The sequence below is a fragment of the Anarhichas minor genome, unplaced genomic scaffold (genome assembly GCF_050575085.1).
Source record: "Anarhichas minor isolate MPS153535 unplaced genomic scaffold, ASM5057508v1 ptg000026l, whole genome shotgun sequence".
Classification (NCBI taxonomy): domain Eukaryota; kingdom Metazoa; phylum Chordata; class Actinopteri; order Perciformes; family Anarhichadidae; genus Anarhichas; species Anarhichas minor.
The window spans coordinates 10719250-10739915 of record NW_027466472.1 but is presented as its reverse complement, the minus strand read 5'-3'; the positions used below and the strand labels follow the sequence as shown (position 1 = coordinate 10739915).

Sequence of the window (20666 nt, the reverse complement as noted above, 5' to 3'; positions counted from 1 at the left end):
TTTACACACACCCCGCCAACCAAGCGTGCAACACAACTGCTGAGCTCACACACACGCACACAAACACACTCATGCATGCACCTTGGCGCAAACACTGTCGTTTTTCTGTCTCGCTGTTTGAAGGCCTTGGACATCAATTCCCTTTTGCTTTCAAGAAAGATTGTTTTATATTCTAATCAATTCAAGTTCGTCCTGTGAAATTAATTGACATTCATTCAATGATTTCAAATTCCTTCGAGGCTGTTCTTTTGTTTCAGCCTGTCAGCGAGCTGCAAGTGAGATCGGGCTAAATGTTTTGTCATCTCACACTCCAGGGTAAGCCTGCTCCAAAGCGTGAGCCTGAGGTCAGCTTAACCTCCTCACAATCTCGTCTCTTGTCGTCTTTACTGCTTGTAAAAGAGGGGGGGGGGGGGGGGGCAAATACAGATTCATGATCAGAAACTCGGGTGAAGCTCATTCTTCTGTGGCAACCCTCATATGTCTCCTCAGGAGGATTTTTTTTTCAGAATCATGTCAGTGGTTTTGAACGGCGAGTCCGGCGCTCTCAGGCCGGGGAAACAGAGGAGTGGTATTGGCTGGGGCAGGTTGATGCCTTTAGTTAAATGATGCTGGCACGCAGAGGGATTGCTTTGGGAAGTTGTCATCCATCATGATTTTAGAATGACTCAAAGCAGCACTCTGCTTTTGGGGTTAGGGTCTGGGATCCAAGATTGATGTGAAGTGGATGTGTGTGTATGTTGGAGGGAGGAGTGAAAAAAGAGACTGTGCGTATATTTGTGTGCTAAAAATAAGTAAAGACTAGTTAAACTGCTCCTCTGGAGAAGTGTTTCGTTAGGGAAGTTATTGGAAGCTCCACTGATTAATAATGATCAATGTAACATTTTGTGAATCCTACCATGTGGCAAACAAGACATTTATCTTTGATGGAGCTCTGAGTCCTTGCATGTCTTTTCCCCGTTTTGTACGTGAGCGCCCGTGCATGCGCCTGAATGCACCCTCGTGTGTGCGCTATTGTGTTTCTTTAAGCTGAAGCATTTTGTCTGTCTTTGCCTTTCCTCCCTCTTCCTTTTTTTCCAGGTTCAAGTCTCACTGAAGTTAATTCTTCAATTAGTGTGATCCCGATTTTCAGGAGAGATCATGGAGGGAAGCCCTGCAAATCGATGTCCAATTAGTAAAGGCTCTCTTGCCCAGAGAAGAGGGGGGCGTCCGCTGTGGTCATCGTCTGAGAACAGGAGGTCGGGGTGGGGTCTGGAGTTGAAGGTAGAGGTTTAAAAGGAGAAAAGATAAAAAAAAAACTAAAAAAAACGAAAGGAGGCAAGGAGAGGAAGCATGAAAGAGAGATGAGAAGAAAGCATTCGAGGTCTGTAGGTGGGTGGAGGTGAGGAGGGAGCACCGGGGTCTGAGGAGGTGGGGTGTAGATGTTAGATGCTCAATCAAGCAGTGTGAGGACAGTGTAATTAATCCATTGAAGATGTCTGATTGCAGATGACTTTGGGAATACCAGAGTGGTGGCCGGGCCTCGGGGAAAGGGGGAGGGCAGGAACAAGATGGATGCAGGGAAGCGGGGAGTGGAAATGCGGAAGGGCAAACAGAGGGAGAGAGTGAGATTAATTGAGACAAGGGAGATACAGTACCTTTTAAATGAGAAGGATGAGTTTTAGTGACAATGTAAGATAAGAAGAAAAAAAAAAAGAATTGATCACGTCGGGGTTAGGTCGAACCATCAGTCACAGCACTGTAGGGATAAAGACCTCCACCAGATGTCACATGTATGTAAAGAAAGAATCACGAGGCTCGCTAACTCATCCCTCAGATTCTCACTACTAAAACAGTCTCTCATGAGACAAATGAGTGTCTATCCTGTTCTAATGCTAATATGCTTTTAAGGCACTATTGGCCGCCAGAGTTTTGCTTTTATTTAATGGACTATTAATTTGTTTCAATGCATTTTGTCTCGGTGGCTACACTACAGAGTTTGCTTGGCTTAAGCTCAGCTCCTGAACGACACATGATTTACTTACCCGCAGCTATTTGGAGGCTGAGCCTTTATAACCTAATTGAATTTGATAAAGTACAGAATAATCATCAGAGTATAATGGCGAGTACTTGTCATACTAATATGGTAATTTAGTTCTATCGTGATTGAATGTTTTCATAAAGTGTATTTTCTTACATTCATGTCTGAATGTGTTTTAGGCCGCATTCACTTTGTTGCGGTATACGCGGTTGATAGCGGAGCAAATGTGCGTTGTATTCAGGGAGAGGATGACAGTAAACTATGCTGGATATTCACAAGGCGCTGCCTTTCACGCATGTAGGTAGAAAATGCTGACAAAAGTTGAATTCTCTTAAGTGTTTCACTTCTTTCATGGAAAGAGAACACAGACTGGATCTTGACAAGTCGAAAAGCACTTGACAATTCAAGTCAAATCGGTGCAAACGCCTGTACAAACAGTGCAGTCTGACTCTGCACAGGTTTTATTTTCTATTTTCTATTTTCATTCTTATGTTGTGTTGGTTCTATGTGTGCTTAACTATTGTTGTTAAGCACATTGTGACTTCTGCTCAAGAAGGTGCTGTTTTGAACTTACTTTCTTTCATTTATTTAGTCGGGCTGCCTCATTGAGATTAAGATCTTGTTTCCAAGAGAGACTTGAGAACCAGAAAGCTTTAGCAATTTGGAAACAATTACTCTGAAGCTGCCTTTAACTTTAATCTGAGTGTTTACATTCATATCAGATATATCGTGTAGCAATTGTAGCCCTGTATATATACGCAGTTGCCGAATACAGTACATATAATATAGATATAATCCTCTTATTGGCATTTGGTGCCCAAGCCTTTGCAGTCAATAACAACCCATAGACCTCAGCAGATACATGGTATCGTCCTTGGTGCTACACTACCAGATCTGTACTGAAACCAGCTTCACTTTGTGTTTGTGTCAGGGGTTCCTGCAGGTGACTAACTGGGCTAGTCAATAATATTCCACTGTTTGCTCCTCAAACTCCTAGGTTGACTTGTCTGTATATTTATATTCCTTGTCCTGCTGTATTGTCATAAAAACGGTAATGATTCCTAGACTGTTCACATGAACGTAAACACCACTGAAAGCTAAAACATGTTTTTTCTTCAGATCGTTGTACAGCCTGAGAGAAGAAATTGAAATTTCCTGTTTTGGTTTGGCTCCATTTTCCTTCTAGTATTCATTTACAGAAGGACTTATATTTAATAATTAATGCAAAAATGCAACCTTTAATACATTCAATGAATAATTGAAAAAAAAAGAACATGATACTATTTAATGGTTTGCTCTTCATGTATCTGTATGCGTGGAATGGTCAAGGCTTGTGTTTATTAAAACCACCATGGCATCAAAGAGGGGGGGGGGGGGGGGGGGGGGTTTGCATTTAGCACGTAGCTGACCGCCTGAGACAAAAGCTGCTTGTTTGTGCAGGAGTGAATATGTATTTATTTACTTTATCTCTGCCGTTATTCATTGATAAATCTATTATGTTGCTTAAGAAAAAGTGCACACTCATACCTGCCAACATCACGAGACACCATGTAACCTCGTGAGCCCGTTTTGTCAATAGTGAACTGGGTAATTTCTAGGTGAGACTGTGAGGGGCACGTGAGGTCCTGAATGAAAGCAATGTGAAGAGAAAGAGGGCAAAAAAATATAAATTAGTGGAGAGAAAGACAAACAGAAAGATGACAGCCTGAGATAGACTGATAGGGAGATACAGGAAGACTGCAGAGAAAATTGTCCAGAGTGTAGAAAAACAGTGACAGGCAGTGGCAGAGTGGAGGGAGAAATGTAGCAGACAGACTCGGGGAGAGCGAGGGAGAGAGAGACAGGCAGAGACAGACAGAGCGAGAGATAGACAGTGACAGAGGGAGAGATAGACGAGCTGTGTGAGGATGCAGAGAGTGTCCCCCTCTCTCGGCTGCTGCCAGAGGCAAACAGACAGCCTCTCTGCTGGTGGAATGCTAATGCAACAAGCTGCTCCTTTCTTGTCTTCCCTCCCTACCTTTCTTCTTCTTTAACTATCCTCTGTGCAGAAAGTTTAGACACTATAGACACAAGCGTGGACTTTGATAATGGAGACCCTGGCACTTTTATATTATTTTGCACTCTGCAGTCTCCGCATGTTGGTCCTGCATGTTCGGCCGCAGTGAGCATCTTCTCGTCGGAAACTAAGGATCTTAATGGGAGATTAGTTGTGTGTGAATGTGTGTGTTGACGGGAATATTAGACGAGTTATTATTTGACCACTCTCCTGCAACCCCCCCCCCCCCCCCCCCATCACCCCCTCCCCCAACCAACAACCTTATACTGACATCATGTTTGTCTGCAGCTCAGTAGCCATGGTTACTGCGGTGTCAGTGGGGGGGGGGGCCGTGTCAGGGGCCAATAGCAGGTCAGTCAGTCGACCTCTCTGTCTGTGTCACAGGCCTCTGACCTCTGACCCCCGGCCCAGAAGAGACACAAAGCAGTTGTTCGGGGAGGATAAATGTCTCCTGGCTTTATCGTCCGGGCAGGTTGTTAACTTCCATCATTTAAGACACTCGCATCACATCACGTAGAGAAATGTCCGCAAGTAAAGACAACGGTAGTTTTTCCTCTGGAACGCCGTCACATTTTCCTGCTGTGGCGACAGTCATCAGTTCTCAACTTCAGGCAGGACATAACCTTGAGTGGAGTCTCCCCACCCCCACCCAGTGTCTGTCTGTCTGTCTGTCTGTCTGTCTGCACAGAGATGGCAGCTTCTGAGAAATGGCGGCACACTCTGAAGTGTGATCCATTTAGATTGTGGGGAGGTTCTCTCTGTGCACACACGCACACATACACACTTAGGCTAAACACACGCCACGCAACAAACAAACACGGGTGTGCTCGCTAACACGCAAACCTGTGTGCACGCTGACACAAAGAAACAGATCTTTCTTCTCACACGCGCACACACACACACACACACACACACACACACACACACACACACACACACACACACACACACACACACACAGACACACACACACACTCAGACACAAGGCAGTCTCTTGACATACACTTGCTTGGTTGACAAGTCATCTCAGATAAGCTTGAGTGACAGGTAGGGAGTGTTGACTGCTAGTGTGTGTAGAACACTCTGGCAGATATCGCCACCTTATGATTATTGTATTATACAGTATTTACTTAATCAGATTTGTATTATTTATCTCTAAAATAACAGGAATCCATTTATAACAGATGCAGGCCAGATTATTTTTTTCAATTTTGCTCCCTCAGTAGAGTTCATCTCGTACCTGGTGTATGTGTATATTTATAGATATTTTTAAGACGCTTTCATTTCGGTTGTTAATTTTCCTGCCACCTTTTTCTATCTCTGTTCAAATGTATTGCACTGCCTCCGTCATCTAGAGAGAATCTTGTCACTTTTTTGGCAGCGGATGTATGTTCAAGCTATATTTTGAGGATTCAGGCCTTGTACACCCGCTCGCTTACACTCCCTCCCTCTTCTCCCTCTATATCCCCAGGCCTCCCCGTGCTCCATTCCTCTATTTTCTTATCTACTTTCTTCTCCTACTTGCTCCTCTATGTCATTGCCAAATCTCTCCTGTCTGCTCTTCTCTGTCTTCTCTCCCTCCCTCCTACCTCTCTCTATTTCTTTTACACACCCTCTTCTCTCTCTATCAGTCTCTCTATTCTGTGACTGCTTTGGCTGGTCCCCCTGTGGCACACCGTGTCGTGTCCCTAATTTATTTATAATTAGTGCTCTTTGTCGGGATGCGCGGGGAATGTTAAAGTACAAGCCACCTCGCTCTGGGTACAAATGGGCTGGTGTTGCCACCATCCTCCCCGCCCGCCCCACTGCCCAACCGACACGGCCACTGGGATGGACAGACCTTACATCCCAAACCCAGGCTCTTAAAATTATAACGACTCCACAGAGAAGAACGATGTGCTCTGCAAGAAATCTCCATCTTATCAAGTCTATAACTGAGTCCTAAAACACTTATTTTGTTAGTGTAAATCATTCTGTAATGATTTCTGTAATAATTTGTGCCTGCGAGTGCCTGTATCGGGGAAGGGGAAGGTAGTTTTCTGCACTAGAATCAAGAAAAATGCAACTTGATTATGGAGAATAGTTGAAACAAAAAAAGAAATCTTCCTCCACTTGCAGATTTTTTTCACCTGCTTAAAAAAACAACAAGGCTTTATCACAAAAATGACTTAGTAATGAGGAGAGTTTACACCCTGACTGACACCTGCTGAGATACAGATACACATTGTCAGTGTGCTCACCTGTGCAATGCCAGAATGCAAAACAGAATAACAAGATGGGACAACATGTAATCTGAAAGTGTAATTTATTAAACATCCTGTTGAATTTTAATGGCCATCACTTGTAAAGTTGAGTTGTTTTGGGAGTTCGAGCCGCAGGAAAAAAATGCTATTTTTTTTTATCACACCACATTAATGTCAACGCTGTCTTTACACATAACGTACATGACCAGGAATGACGGCGCTGACAGGACTCGCTGAGTGTGTGTGTGATCAGCCAGGAAGAGCTTTTGTCCTTGGGCTGAGAGGGCACCTGGCTCCTCTTCCCTTACTTGTGATCTCTCTGTTCCCTCTCTCTCGTGCCGCTCTATCCCCACTCTATCTGTCTCTTCCTCTCTTCTCTCAGCTCCGATCCCTTCATCCCCCCATCCCGCGCTCTCCCTCTCCTCTGCCCAAGGCGATGCCGTCCTGCAGGCTTTGATCAGGGGGCCAGGGAGGAGAGAGGAAGTGGGTCAGAAAGTTGTGCTGGAGACTGCAGGAGAACAAGGCTGGAATATCGAGTAGGTGAGGCTGGGAGAGAGGGAGAGATGGGGTAATCTAGTGAGAAAGTGATAGAGAGAGGGTGAGATAGTAGGGGGGGGGGGGGGGGGAAAGGGAGGGAGTAAGTAAAGAGGAAGGGGGGGGGGGGGAGAATGGGGCTACCGTGAGAGATGGGGGGGGGGGGGCGCCTGAACTAAAAGAGCAGAAGGAGATAAAAAGAAAATGAAGAGAACAACAGGAGGAGATAGAGGAGAAGGACGTGGGAAAGGAGAGGTGTCTTCATTTACTGAGAGGAGAAAAAAGACAACACATTTGTCTTGAACGTGATGCTCAGCATTTAAACAGCAGGTTGGAGGATAAGGCCCTGTTTTAACTAATCTACACAGTGCAGATAGTTCAGCTCAGTGTGTGTGTGTGTGTGTGTGTTTGCATCGGCCTTTCTGTGTGTGTGTGTGTGGGTGGGTGTAGGTGTATGTGTGTGTATGCTGGCAGTATAGCGCTCGGCTGTGGCTCTTTGTTTTTTTTGAAGATCATTAAGATGCATGGTTTATTAATATTCAGATCAAACCATTAATATTCGTAGAGTGTTGCTGCTCTCCTTGTGTCGTCAGCTCACCTGGGACTGGGGAGGGCAGAGGGGGGAAGAATGGTGGGGGGAGATATGAGAGGGAGGGGGGCAAACGATGGAGTGATTTAGAGGGACTACTGGAGACAAGGGGAGCAGAAGGTACAGTAGAGGTGGTGGAGGTCCTTTGAGGGGTCGGGTGTATTGTGATGGACAATCTGGCCGCATGGGGATGCAGGGCAGGGGTTTGGAAGGTTGGGGGTGTTTGGGGGGTCCACCGCTGGGACTGTGAGGTGAGAGGGGTGAGGGATTTTAGGGGGGAGCAGGGAAGCAGAGGGGGTTTGGTTCTGGAGTAATTGGGCCAATGGGAGGCTAACTATACACACACACACACACATACACACACATTAAACAATACAGAACCACACATGTTCATATGCACTTTTAAGTACACATGTGTACAAATTAATATGCACAGACACACAAATATACATTTTTATGTGTGTAAGTCAATAGCAAACTTGCACACACATCTTCCTTGTATTTATGCAAAAGGTAGTGAACAAACACTCATTGTACACACACATCCTTCATATATTCACATTTTGGGCTGCAACTAATGATTGTTTTCATTTTTGTTTAATAAGGTTTTGTCTGACCAACAATAACCTAAAAAGATATTTAATTTATACATGTGTAAGTGAGAGAACTTGAACATTTGAGATGCTGCAGCCGGTGACTGCTTTTACAACAATTAATCGATTATAATTTTGTCTATCTAATAATTTATCAACTCATTGTTTCAGTCATTGATTCATTGTTGCATTGTACATACACTTCATTGCTTCTTGTATGCATACATGTACGCCCACCCTAACACACACACACACACACACACACACACACACACACACACACACACACACACACACACACACACACACTCACAGCAAGCTCTCCAGCCAGCTACAAATACACTCAGGCATGCACAAAAGCGGACAGCAAATTAAAGTGGTAATTACTTTTAAGCCCAGAAAGGTGAAGGATTGTATGGCAGGGAGCAATGGGTCACTGTTGAATAGAGAATAGCGGAGCAGGCAGACAGTGTGAAAGGCAGATATGCATCTCAATGAAATATGGAGGAGCATACTCAACAAAAGGCGAAATAGCTTCTTAATGGCCACATGCCCTCAAAGAATTATTGTCTGATAGATTTGGAATATTATCTACTCTATGGCAGTTATCTTTAAACACCCTTTTATACTTATCATTCGTGTGAGCTGCTGAGGGGAAGGTGAAGAAAACGTTGTGAACTGCTATGCAAAAAATTGTCATAGTCATAATCTACGCTGACAGCTACGGAAGCAAGTATTTCATCTCCCGACAGATACGGATGTCAGGGGGAAAAAATCATTATTTTCAATGTTGCAGAGATGACTGCATCATATCAATGCCATCAGTCATCTTTTAAGACAAACGTTATTTTAAACAGGTTTGTATCAAGGTTAAGTGTCCCTCTGATTTAAGCATATTCCAGCAGTTGGTCCTATAGCTTTTGCTTCCTGTTACAAGTCAAGCTAAAACAATGCTGGATCCTACTCCTCACATATTGCAACCTGATGGTGTCTTTTCAGTCTAACAAGTACCTCCCAAAACTACTCAAATTATCGGACATCCCCTTGAAGTTGCCTTTGTGAAAATACACCAATTACTAGTTGAATATTAGGAACAAACCATCTCTTAATTATTCAGGAGTTAGAATAATATTGGGGACAATTAGCCAACTTGATGATGGGAAAAGATGTGATGAGAACATAGTTTCATGTTGTAGATCTCTTTTTTTTCAGCATCAACTTCTGAATGCTATCCAAAGAAATAGCATTATCAAAAAGAGAAACACTATCTATTTGCTGTATGTTGACATCAATATGTATAGGTCTAACCTGGTCTATTTTGGGAAGTATTTCAACAGAGCAACTTCATTTTTATTCACTGCACAAACAGTGTGTTTTAGCTGTTACGAGTCTGCCAGTTTTCACCGTGTTTACTTCCTGCGGAAACAGAAAGCAGTATTGGTATATAGTTCAAAAGACACATAGTAAATCTGATCAATCTTTAACATTAAACTGCTACTTTTGTTCTCCTGTTGACCTCCTCATTTTCTCAGCTCTCTCTCTTTTTTTTGCATATGAGTAAATGTTAGTCACTGAACACTGAAAAAGCTTTACATTTATTTGACAAAAAAAGAACCTTAACTCAAAAGTGAACCTACATTACAAATCAACACATTACAGAGTAAAACAAAACTTCACACATTAACAGAAGAGGGTAAATAGACACAGAGAGTGCATGATACATATAGACAAAGGCAATAAGACATGACAAAGGTGTTGTTCATTGACGTAGTTTTTTATTAAACTTCAAACTGCTGTTTCTAATATTAAAAATGAACATTTATGCTCAATCTCCATTCATAAAGCTGAAGCTCAATAGCATTCTTTGCCAACTTCCAGAGATGGAGTAAGTGCATTATCTGTTTAAGTACTACTTAGAAGTACTTGTACTTAACTTCTGTAAATCCATTTTATGCTACTTCTTATTCCACAACATTTCAGATTGTAATCGATTTTATCATCTAAGATATATTATTTGTACGATAAAGATTTAATACCCAACAGTAGTAGTTGAAGTTAGCTTTACCTCGTTCAGCTTCAATTAATCAATAATAATTGAAAGGATGAGCACTTTTACTTTTAAGCATATTTAGCTGGGACTACTTAAATGTTTACCTCTATAAGCTTTGAAATGGTGCACTTGTATTTGATTATTTCCCATGTGGTATTGCTACTTAATTGAGGTAAAGGATCTGAGTATTGCTTTCATCACTGGCCTCTTTGAGCTGCGTTTCTGAAAAAGGCAGTTTTCTGTCACTACATCGAACCGACCACAGCCGATAGGATGTGTAGACAGGCGGAGAAACAAGGCCAGACATGGGTGTGACTGTCTCGCTGACTGCAACAGTCGTCACACGCTATTCCACATGCATGTGCAGACACACACACACACACACACACACACACACACACACACAAACAAACTGATTTTTACTCTTATCAACCCTCATTTCAATTACATTTCTCAATACGTCAGGCCGGGTTAATTCTCCAGCCTGAGGTTGTTGTTTTTGTTACTTCTAGGAGCTCCCTGATTTGTGAAGGGAACACCTGTAATACTGCTCCGCGAGCCAAGCCTCCGGTACTAAACTAAGCTTGTGAGGGCTCAAACACACTGAAACACACACACTGACACACACACACACACACACACACACACACACACACACACACACACACACACACAGAGAGAGTCAGATATTCCCTGCAAGTCTCCTTCAAGGACGCCTGGGGAAGACTTGGAGGACAAAATCACACACTCCCTCTCCCAGTGTCTCAGACGCGCTGCACTTCTAATGCAGACAGAAAGCCTCCTCCAAAGAGACTATAGGCACACACAAACCCTCTCCCGAGCAGACACACACTTAAACACACAAATACCCGTAAAGGCCCTTCCACCTTCCCATCCATAGGAGAAAAGCAGGACAATTTCTGTCTGTGTTGTTTCTGTCATTGTTGCTGTCTCCTGCTCTCAGCTGTTTCAAGCTGTTGAGTGTGTGCGTGTGCGTGTGTGTGTGTATGTGTGTGTGTGTGTGTGTGTGTGTATGTGAAGTGGAGGGGGCTCACTGGGACTCTTTGACGACCTCATTCACTCCCTTCTTCTCCCCCTCGGCCACAGCATAGCCGACATGCCCAACAATGAGGCGGGAGGGTGGGAGTTGGACAAAAAAACACTGAATGCGTCTTCATTTGCCTGAACTTTTCACACGTCTTTTTCCCTTTTGTTGCCGGCCGCCCGTTCACTACCGTGCAGCGAGCCGCTCGGCCAGTTTCCGCTGGAAAGACAGCCAAGCAAAGGAGCACATCCCCCCCCCCCCCCCCCCCCCCCCCCCCCCGCCCCCTCCTCTGTCACCCCTCTCCCCTCCTTTCCACAATGTTAAGCCCATTTTTAGCTTGACATAATCTGAAATGGTACTTAAGTGAATTTATGTCTACCTCAGTGCATTAACTTCTGCTATTTCCTCCTTTATGTTGCTGTTTTTTTGCAGTGGGTGCAGCGACTGGAGGGAGCAAGAGGGAGGGAGAGATTTGAAACTCAGACCACGGAGTAGACAGCCTATCAGTATTCAGTAGAGAAAGTGAGTGATGGAGGGAGAGAGAGAGACGGAGAGAGAGAGAGAGAAAGGAGGAGGGGGTGATGTATCAATATTCTGAGTAGTGTTTGAGGGCAAGGGGAACGAACAGAGGAGAGGGGGAAGGGGGGAGGGAGGTAGATTGGTGGGAGAGAGAGTACTTGAGTGAGTCTCTGAGTGTGATTATTTGTTCACGTATATGCTGTGTGTGTGTGTGTGTGTGTGTGTGTGTGTGTGTGTGTGTGTGAGTGCGTGCATCTGCGATCGTGAGTGTGTATGTGGTTGTGGGTCTGAGCACATGTTGACTATAGGTTGCACATACAGTCAGTGGCAGTGATGTAACTAAACACATTTATTCAAGCATTGTACTCCAGTACAATTTTGAGGTACTTGTACTTTACATCGAGTATTTCCATTCTACGTCACTTTATAGACTATTTCAGAGTGTGAAGGCAGAATAATTCAAACGTTTGGTAGCAGAGCCCATGTTAAATGTGTTTGATCGTTTATGTGATACTCCTACCCTCCTTCACTAAGAGAGGTCAACGTGTTTTTAATTCTCAAGAGCAGCACCCTTTTCAAATGTTTTCCCCCAAATTATCCAACGTTTTTGTAGGATTAAAGAGGACCAATCAGGCTTCATTAAAGGCTTCAACTCATGTATTAAGATTACTCAATGTTTCAGGTGTGTTTGCAACAAGCAGTGGGACATTATGTGCTCACATCAAATGACTGCATGTGGGCCCCGTTTCCGAAAAGCCTCTAAGACCGTAGCCTATAGACATACAATAGGACTAGAATCGTCGTAGAGGTGCCCTGTGGAGTTTTTTTTGTGAACAAACAAAAGTTGTGTCTTCGTTCAGTGTCATTCAACACAATGCATTGTGTGTATCTAGGAGCTCAGACAAATGTGTTGAAAGCATCTCGTCGCTCATAAAAGAAAAAGCATAAAAAATACAAGATAAAAAAATATATATATTTTAAATCCTCCATTGTTTACATCCATGTTTACTAGCTTGCAGTCTTCTTCTTCTCTGCCTTTGTTGCCGCATTGATGCATATCTTGACATGTTACATACACCTGTGGATTAGCGGAATAGTGCGAAACCATTGGCAGGAGTGTGCGTGCATGTGCACGGACGAGACAAACAAAATGACCCGCTCATAGAAAAAAGCTCCGTAGCGCTATAGAGGTCAACAGCTCCACAGGGGACCTTAAAGGTGCTTTTGAGAAAAAGGAGCACTGTTTTTACTTGCGAGCAACTTGGTTTGAACGGTAAATTCATTAAGATATTAAAGGCCAACCAGTGGTGTTGGTTATGGATCCTGTAGGTCCAGAAACATTCCACTGTCTCCACTGCTGTTTTCACCGGCAATCAGACCGATAACCGGAGTAATGATTTCATCTTTGTCTGCCTCAGAAGCAAAGGCAAAAGTAGTGTGACATTGTTCTAGATTATGGATGGATGGGTCAATAAATTGTATGACTATGACACAAAAGCCCGACAGTCACATCCTGTTCCCTACTGGTAGCCAACATTGCTTTTTTTTTTTTTCATCAATCTTTCTATAAATCCTTTCTTAACCGAGCAGCTGTTGTACCTGAATCTAACCAATCCTTAACAATAGTTGTGGCAGCATTGGTTGATCTGGATGGGAGAACTGTAATTTCCATCTTTTATGAGTGAATGAATTTAACCTTGAACAGTTTTAGGTTGACTGACTAACGATATCAGGCTTCTGATAAGGGCATCACATATATTAGTTATTTTGGAGGACAAACACAAATGTTGGGTTTTCCGTCTCATTTGCCGGACTTGTTGGCCAAAAATATGATACCCAAAATGTAAAACATTAACTTTCTATGATCAAAACTTGTTTTTGGTTAGCGTAAATCTCAAGGAATTAATGTAAGTCGACGTCAAGCCCTCCTTAGTGACAAAAACAAGTTTCTGTGTGTGTGTGCGGCACAGGAGTCACAGTTTACAATACGTGTGGATGTGATGGAATCTCCCACTTGTTTCAGTCATCCCTTCTCTCTCTCTGTCTCTCTCTCTCTCTCTCTCTTACTCTGACTGCTAATCAGCATTTGAAAGGCAGCTTTGACAGTGAGAAAGAAAGTGAGGGGGGCACAGGGAGGTGGGGGTAAACGAAAGCATGAGACACAGCGAGTTAGGGAGCGAGAGCCAGAGAGAGAGACTTAGGAGAGAGGCTGTACAAGCATGCCTTTTATATTTACTAGTGACTGAGAGAGAGGGAGAGAGGGAGCAGCTGAAGGCAGAGACAACTGGTGTGCACGGCTTTCCCAAGAGGAAATGAAAAGAAAGAAGCTCAGCGAGGAGAGTGAATGAGTGAGCGCGAGAGAGGAAGGGTGGGAGGGAGCATGCCGGCTGGAGAGAGGGAGAGAGAGAGAGACGTAGTGAGGGAGAGAGAGCGAAAAAGAGATTCTCACACTGGCTGTGTCCTAATCCGAGTCCATCTCCAAGAAGCAGCGGAGCAGAGTGTTGGTGAAGTGAGTCTGAGAGCCAAGGAGAGCTGCATCAGCTAGCTCCATTCACACACACATACAAACACACCTACACACACTCTTTCTTGCTCTCCCTCTCTCTCTCACTCACGCACACACACACACACACACACTTTTGCAACGGGAGTCCACGATGTGTCCGGCTGCACGGACACGGCTTTTGTGAAAGTGTGCGGATTGAAGCTGCCCCCATCCCAGCCCTCTTGGCTCACACACACAGTGTTTGTTTGCTGTGTTTAAGCTCGAGGTGCCGGTGGAGGTGGTGTGGTGGGGGGCCACCGCCAGGGCAGGGCAGGGGCTCCGGAGAGGAAAAGAAGAAGGAGAAGAAGAAGAGGAGGAGGGAGACAAAGTGGATCAGATCAACAGCAGCAGACTGAACGCAGGAAATGCCCGTCAGGTGAGTAGATAATGGATCTAACAACTTACGGTCAACACACACGCACATGCATGAGTGTACACACACTTTCTCACTCTCTCGCTTGATTTCTCTCACACACGAGCTGGACTCTCGCATATGTACGCACAGTTACAAAGTTGTTACCTTTCATCAAATGTTTTGCTGTTCGTTTAAAATGATGCGTCAATCTATTGTTTTATCTTTTTTTTTTTTATCTTGATGAAGATGAAATCAGGTGGAAGACAGTTTTATTGTAACTCGTTAAATTTACACCTGAAGTTGTTTTTCTCTCTGTCTGAGATAAAATGTCAGCATGTATGCAGCGGTGATAACTTTTTGCTGAGTCTAATTAAGGACAGAACAGAAATAATTCCCATTTATCCCATATTTTACTAAATTGGCACATTAGAAATAAGTAGAAAGTTTATGTATAAAATGAAATAAAAGTCGTTTTTTATTAAATCAATTATGAAATGAGAATAAAAGAAAGGGGAGTTTTGTTTTGAAATTGACCTTTCCTCTTCTTACTGGGGTTTCCTTTATTACTTTGTGACAGCATGTTTGAATGTACATTTGATTACAGTATATCTATAAACATATAGATTTATAATATACTACAAATTATTATTGATGTCTCATTTGATCGGATAATTAAACGAAACGTTTGCTCTTCCTTGAAAGCACCGTTACTGCTTTCACACCAAGTTCAAATTTCCGATGTTTGCTTATTTAGATAAGCCAAATAATGATGTATGTTTATTTTCTGTGCCTTACCGCAATAATAACGGCCCAACACTTTCTGATACATTGTGTGTGCATGTGTGGTGGACTTTGAGATATAGAGGCAGAGAGAGAGAGAGAGAGAGAGCGTTTGCATGTTCGTCTCCACCTGCAGAGGCAGAATTGGTCACAGTTTACTGGCTTCGTAACATTCGGTGCCTTCAGGGTGTTTGCAGCAGGTGGTCCAAATTGGCAGAGTGACTGTGACAAACGCACAGTGTTCACTGCTGCTGTAAAGTAAATAACAACATCAAACCATCACATGTTGAATTCAGGTTGTCAGGTTTTTTTATTTCTCTTTTCAGAATTTGTAGTGATTGTGGTCGTATGGCTTGTCACTTGAAATAAAAGTCAGAATAGTTATTTCACAAAGGACGAATGTGTGTGAGCGCATGGCGTGTGTGCAGATGTAAAGGTATTTGTATGATTCCCTTTAAAATTCCCTATTTGCCTGTGTGAGTCTGTCCATATGTAGACATTTGTGTTTCACACCACCTGAATGTTTCTCTAAAATCTGTGCTATAAATTCTGCTGTGTTTCGTACACCGGCGGCAGCATCATTGACACTGACACACACACACACACACACACACACACACACACACACACACACACACACACACAGCTGCTGAGATAGCTGGCGCTTCAGATAAATTCAAACCAAATAACTACCTGCGGTACAGAGTTGCTCTTTCAGGTGTCAACGTGTTTCTGTTCGTGAAAAAAGGTTGCTGTCCATACTTTTTTGTAGTTCAGCAGTCTGTACTAACTTACTAGAAACCTTTTTTGGCACCTTTTTTTAATTTCTATGTTACTATTTTACCTAATAAAGATCGGATACAGCAGCAACGTACTTACGTAGCAACACTGACACGAAAACAGGGTCAGACCGTGTCATCACATGGCCGTGGTACAGTTCATACCCGGCCCACTGAGCCACTAAGCCTCTCTATCCGTTTCAGTTCTCGCATGTGCAGGGCGCTTCGGTCGTGACCCGCGTTCAGGCCTTTTTTATTAGACCCAGACGTTTCTTCTTCGGCTTTTGGGTTTAAGGAGCTGCGGTTCATGCCAGCATGCGACTGTGTGACAGATCCTGACTTGGATCGCTCTGTGAAAGTAAGAATGTCGGAGACAAAGTGTCCCGTTTGAAGACTGCAGATGAAACGAAGTTGAAATGAATTCACAGTAATAAAACGTAGTCTGAGCTGTTGTTCTACCGGCAGGCAGACACTTTTATTTTACTGGCCATCAAAGATGAGCGCTGAAGTGTGTTTGTGATTATGCCGTGAGGTTAACATCTGGTTTTCTGTTTGTTTTATTTTCTGAATTCATTTTGAATGAATCATGATCACATGAGGGGATAACTTAATATCAGTAATATAAAAATGTATCTTGGTTGGCAGAAAAAAGCAGACAGTCACTTTCCGTGACTCATTGACAAGTTCTCAGGTAGACAGACACCTCACCGCTCCCGCCCTTCCTCTTTCTTTTCCTCTCTTGATATTTTTGTCTCTCTCTGTTGCTCTCTTATACACACACTAAGGTGGTCAGTGTCTGGTGTGTTGACAGACAGCCGCTCACACACGTCTTGGTCTCGCCGCATGTGTGTGTGTGTGTGTGTGTGTGTGTGTGTGTGTGTGTTAGGAGCGTTGACAGACAGTGTGTGGGTCTGTGACAGAGGGTGTCAGCGCGGTGTCAGGGAGATGTGTTTAGTGTCACACTCTGCTGACCTGATCTCCGGTCGGACTGTCCACTCCGGCCCCGCTGTGGCTCCTTACATAACCCCCGCTGTCATTCACACGTCGGCCTGAAGGGATCCACCAGGCTGCGCGCACACACACACACACACACACACACACACACACACACACACACACACGCACACACACACGTGCAGTTACGTGCACATGATGTATAGTCATCCGCACTCAAAGTCACATTTGCCTCTAAAATCGAACGTCAGATCAGGTGCAAAAGTCTTTCTTCTTTCTTGTTCTTTAATTTAAGCCGTGACACGAAGAAGTTTATAAATGAATAATATATCTGGAAATATTCAAACAAAGTGTCAAGCTCCGAGCAGTGTGTGGGAATATAGTATGAGGCCAGCGGGTATCCTGGTTTCCCCAGTGTGCTGCAAGACACCTACACAACTTGTGCAACTCTTATCAACAGTTTGACTCTGCCCTGAACTCTGACATTTGCACCATGCTAATTGATGTGTCTGTATTAGCATGTGGACATCTCTGTGCTGGTGTGCAGAATAAGAGTGTGCTTTCAAGTCCTGCTATTCAGTACACACACTGGTGTGTGTGTGTGTGTGTGTGTGTGTGTGTGTGTGTGTGTGTGTGTGTGTGTGTGTGTGTGTGTGTGTGTGAATGTGTTGGAGAGAGTGAGTGACCCTGTGTGCTGTTCTTTGGCCTGTGGAGGTCAGTGCTGATGTGGTCTCTGCCTGCGGGAGTGGATTTACCATCCTCTGCCTTATAGAAGCGGCATCCACTTAGCTGACTCTTCCAGAGTCAGAGGGAGAAGTTTCTTTCTACCTTTTTTCTGTTTGTTCACCATTAACTTTTACAATTTTGTGAACACTGTATATGAATATTATCAGCATTCTCCTTACAGTACATGTGACCACATCTGCATTCCTTTTGTGGAAGGGCTCAAAACAAGAAGCTTTTATATTTGACTTTCCTGTAAGTCACTTCAGCCCAGCCTCACAGGCAGGTCGGGGTATTTAACCCCAGAGTAGATTGCAGATATTATTTTGACCCAGGAATCTTTCTTTAAAGCAGATATCATAAGGGTTGTGGATGGTTAACTCCATGATGGACTCAACATTTTTACTTTATGCATTTCTTTTTAGTGCTCAACTTATTTTAGATGTTTTGCACTTTATTTTTTATTTAGACATTTTAGTTGCTCCGGTGAACCATTTACATTTTTAGCTCTTACGGTTGCTCCTGGGTCTCTTTATGCCCTGTTACTATTAGGGAAAACTAACCCCAGAATGCACTGTGTTACTTCTGTTGCAGGGTTAATGCATTTAAGATTTAATATTTTGTACATTCATATAAATAGCATATTAATTTCACATGCGTGTCTATTTTACCTGGATTATTCTGTGACGAGACATCGCTGCTCCTATAGCCTCCAAAAAAAGGCACAATTGTTGCTGTAAATGGCAGTTTATGGGATAAAGTCTGCACCCTTCATCAAGTTATTACATTTGTGCTGCTTAAATGTTGTTCATTACTTTCAATATTGAGCGAGGAATGACATCCAGCGCATTTGAGAAAAATCACTGGAGAGCAATCTTGAGAGATTGAGCAGTTTTTCTGGTAAATATTGTAAATATATGGGATTCTGTACGCTGATACTTTCAACTTCATATTTTATACGGCGCAGGTGAAGTGGAGTATTTCTTCATGTATACTCAGGCTGCGGTAGATGGTAATTATGACAGGCATGGATTGGATTCTGCGTCGCTCCACGCCCGTGAGGAGTGGACATCAAAGCAACGCTCACCAAAGCCCTCTGTAATAAAAGAGGAGGAGGAGAAAGATATTGATTACCAAGGGTGAACATTAGCAAATCTCTTTCTCTCTCCTTTTTTCATGTATGTCTTCATCCGTCCATCATTTCTCCCCCTCTCTCTCTCTCTCTCTCTCTCTCTCTCTCTCTTGCCATCTGATTTGCCTCGCTCCGCATCAACTTATGCTCTCTCCCTCCCCCATCCGCCCACCATCCACCCCTCTCCCCCTCTCTAATCATTTATTTATCGCTAATCTCTTTATTCTTCCAGTTTCAGGACGGTCCACACTGTGACTGTCCGATGCTGGTTCGCTCACACATGTTGTTATCGCCATTCCTTTACACCCTTCCCGAACCCTCCTCTTCCTCCTCATCACCGCGGAGATACCTGGGGGCGGGCGGGGTCACTCTGGTCCAATCTACCGCTGTATTGATTCCATTAGATAATTAATGACCCAGGCAGGGGCCATAGAGGAGCAAAGAGGGGGTTAGGAGAGATGGAGGGGTGAGGATGATGGGAGAGGCGAAGGGGGTGGTGGAGGAGGAGGAGGAAGGGGCGGGGGGGGGGGGGGGACGCCAAGGCCCTTGAGAGTTGGAGAGAACCTTGGGTTGGGAATGATCCAGAGTTGTCAAGGTCAACCACAGCTGGCGCTCCAATACGGAAGCAGAATGCCGAGCGAGTCAGAATATGGAATACTGATAGAGGGTGGGGGGGGGGGGGGGAGATCTTCATGTCCAGCAGCTGTCGATTGATCAGCGGCTGAAAAATTGTACATTAAAAAGTCTTTTGACTTCCAAATCCTGAGGTCCAACCAGGGCCGTAATGCATGATAAGTAGTTTTCAGCCCTCCAACCAGAATACCAAACTTCATCTCCCCGGACGCTGCAGACACTCATTTACAACTACTCAACAACATGAAAGGCAAGATAGAAAACTAGCTACATCAAATATTCTGTTCATGTTATTTCCAACCATGTTTTCCACATCTTCCATGATATTGAACGTTTTCTGTTTGATAAAATATTATTCACAGCAACATCTTACATCGCTGTTGTGTGTGTATTCCACTTGTACCTTTAGATAGAGAAAAGACGGGTGGGGGTTGGAAGAAGAGAAGGGAGCTGTCAAAAAAAAACGGTTATCACTATGATTTTTATTTGGGAAACACTGAAAAATGACCAGAATTCCTGCCACACACAGTGTTTATGTGAGTTGGAAACTGATGCCAGCTTTTTTTAGTATCCTTTTTAATGCCAGAACCAAACCAGGGTCCTGTTTCACAATGACGCAATTATGATATGCGAGCACTGCTTAAAAGCACAATGCAAATGGTGACAAGGTCATTCTGTGGAATTTATCCAGATCTCAGGAGAAGGCTCTTGCCTGCTCATGTATCTGTCACAAGTATTAAGTTTGTTTAGTTGGATTTGTGACAATAGTCAAAATTAGCGGAAGAGGAAATTATCTAAAATTTGGCCCCAGGGGCGTTACGATCATAACTAAGGATATATATATATATATCCAATGTATTTTTTCACTTTCTTAACAGAAAGAAAAAGAGACTTATGAATGGTTTTCCTAAGATAAGGTTCTTACATCTTTTTTTTTTGTAATCTAATTGTAGTAATTTATCAAAAATTATAAAAATCCCCATAAGTGGAACTAGTCTGTCCTTCCCTCAGTTGCACAGTCTTGGTCCTGCTCTTCACCTTTACATGATCGCAGTGTGCATGTCGTCTCCCGTCTCCTGTGGGTCCTCTGCCTCCACATTCTCAGTCTTGGCCAGCCTC

General features: G+C 43.6%; 1 protein-coding gene across 1 annotated transcript in view; it reads left to right on the top strand.

Annotated features, from left to right (window-relative positions):
- The first annotated feature begins 14438 nt into the window (after positions 1-14438).
- npas1 (neuronal PAS domain protein 1) overlaps positions 14439-20666 on the top strand; it is a 33354-nt gene continuing 27126 nt past the window's right edge. The window contains exon 1 of the mRNA XM_076100469.1: positions 14439-14567. The gene's annotated coding sequence lies outside the window, so the exon portion shown is untranslated. The remainder of the gene's footprint in view (positions 14568-20666) is intronic.